This window comes from Microtus pennsylvanicus, chromosome 1 (genome assembly GCF_037038515.1).
Source record: "Microtus pennsylvanicus isolate mMicPen1 chromosome 1, mMicPen1.hap1, whole genome shotgun sequence".
In the NCBI taxonomy this organism is placed as follows: domain Eukaryota; kingdom Metazoa; phylum Chordata; class Mammalia; order Rodentia; family Cricetidae; genus Microtus; species Microtus pennsylvanicus.
Genome location: NC_134579.1, coordinates 77738752 through 77741134, shown reverse-complemented (window position 1 = coordinate 77741134; position 2383 = coordinate 77738752).

Below are 2383 nucleotides of genomic sequence, written 5' to 3'. Positions count from 1 at the left end.
AGTCCCGGAAGTAGGAATAAGGCATTCTGGGAACTGTGGTTTCCAAGAGCCCAGAGTGCGTGCTAGGCGCAGCCACCTTGCTAAACTGAGGCTTACTGCTTCTGAGTAGAATCTTCTTTTCCTGTCTCTAGCCAAACTGCGTTGCAACTTCTCAGAGACTTCTCTGTGTACTGCCTGATTACTTGCCCAGCCCATGCTATGCCAGCCAGATCCGCTCAGACCTGCCCTCCCTTGTATCTAAAGCCTCTTGCCTTTTCTCCTGGACCAGCGCCTGCAAAGGCGTGTCCATCCCACTGCCTGCTCACCTCCCTTTCTTTGCTCTCCTTCGGCCCCCACGTCCTCCAGGCCCAACAGGTGGCAGGTGATGAAGCCCTCCCTAGGTCCAGTGCCCTCCCTAGTCCCACACATCTCCGCTGCTAGATCATTCCCTGGAGCCAGGTCCTTGGTATGGCTTGGTTTTTTGCCTGAGGATGCAGAAGACTAGAGATTAACCCTAAGGGGTATGCTAAACTTGAATTTCCTTTTTATTTTTTTTTTTTTGGTTTTTTGAGACAGGGTTTCTCTGTGGTTTTGGAGCCTGTCCTGGAACTAGCTCTTGTAGACCAGGCTGGTCTCGAACTCACAGAGATCCGCCTGCCTCTGCCTCCCGAGTGCTGGGATTAAAGGCGTGCGCCACCACCGCCCGGCTGAATTTCCTTTTTAAAGTATGTGTGTGATCAACTATGTGCCTTGGCACATGTGTGGAGCTAGTAGGACAAGATCCAGGAGTTGGTTCTCCTTACCAGGCTTGTGCTGCATGTACTTTTACCTGTGAAGCCATGAAGCCATCTCTCCAGCCTAAGCTTGTGGTTTTATTTATTTTTTATGTGCATGGGTGTTTGGCCTGCATGTATGTGTCAGATAGGTGATGGGAACTGAATCGGCCCTTTGGGAGAGGAGCCAGTGTGTTTAACTGCTGAACCATCTCTCTAGCCAGCTAAGCTTGAGGCTTTAAACACCGCTTATATCCTGACTCCCAAAGCCAGTTACATGTCAAGTTCTTGTCTACATGTCTGATCTAAGAATTTTCAATCTCCCTGACCTCTGTTGCAAATCTGTATTTTGATACTAAAGTACATGCTGCAGAGCCTATATCCTGACCTCCAGCTGGTAAGTCTCAAACTCAGGAACACAGCTGAGGTGTCTATTAACACATCTAAGTGGATACTGGCCACCAGGTTCTCTGTGCATTCTAGTCCCTGCCTGTTACAGGGGCCTCCCGACTGGTATGCCTGCTGCTGTGGGATAATACTTTTGTACCTGTAAAGATTTGTCACTCTTATTGGTTTAATAAAATGCTGATTGGCCTGTAGCCAGGCAGGAAGTATAGGCAGGGCATCCAGAGTAGGATTCTGGGAAGAGGAAAGCCTCAGTCTTCAGTTGCCACCCAGATGCAGAGGGAGAAGATGAACATGTTGCATTAAAAAAAGTACCAAGTCACATGGTGGCTAAACATAGACAAGAATTATGGGTTAATTTAACTTGTAGGAGTTAATAATAGGTCGGGTGGTGGTGGTGCAGCCTTTAATCCCAGCACTCAGGAGGCAGAGGCAGGTGAATCTTTGTGAGTTCAAGACCAGCCTGGTCTACAAGAGCTAGTTCCAGGACAGTCTCCAAAGCTACAGAGAAACCCTGTCTCAAAAAAAAAATACAAAAAAAAGAGTTAATAATAAGCCTGAGCTAATTAGGTCAAACAGTTTATAATTAACATAAGCCCCTGTGTATTTCTTTGGGACTGAATGGCTGTGGAACCGGGTGGGACAGAAACTTTCTTCTACACCCTGCCTCCTACCCCAAACTTCTCCCAGTGCTCTTCCCTATATAATTCAACCGTTTTGGTTACTTGGCCTTTTCATCTGCTCTGCAGAGCCCCCTGACTGCTGTACCTGGTTTCCCCCTCCCCTCTCCTTGTAAGGTTCAGGGTCACATCTACAATGGACTCTCCCAGATGTTCCTGCCTTTGACTGGTCTCTTCCTTTAATCTATAATAAACCTTCTCCTCCACCATACCTAGGAGCAATCATGTTCAGCTCCTTTCTTTTTTTCTTTTTTTCATTCACCACCCTGATGTGGGATGTCTCTCTGTATGCTGTGAATATGTTTTATTACCATTGGTTAAGAAAGAAGCTAATTTGACCAATACCAGGCAGAATAGAGCCATACAGGAAATCCAAGCAAAGATAAAGGGAAAAGAAGGTGGAGTCAGAGAGATGCCAACAGCTAGAGAAGCGGGATATGAGGTAATAAGCCACGGGCCTTGTGGTAAAATATAGAATAATAGAAATGAAGCCAGGCGGTGGTGGCGCACGCCTTTAATCCCAGCACTCGGGAGGCAGAGGCAGAT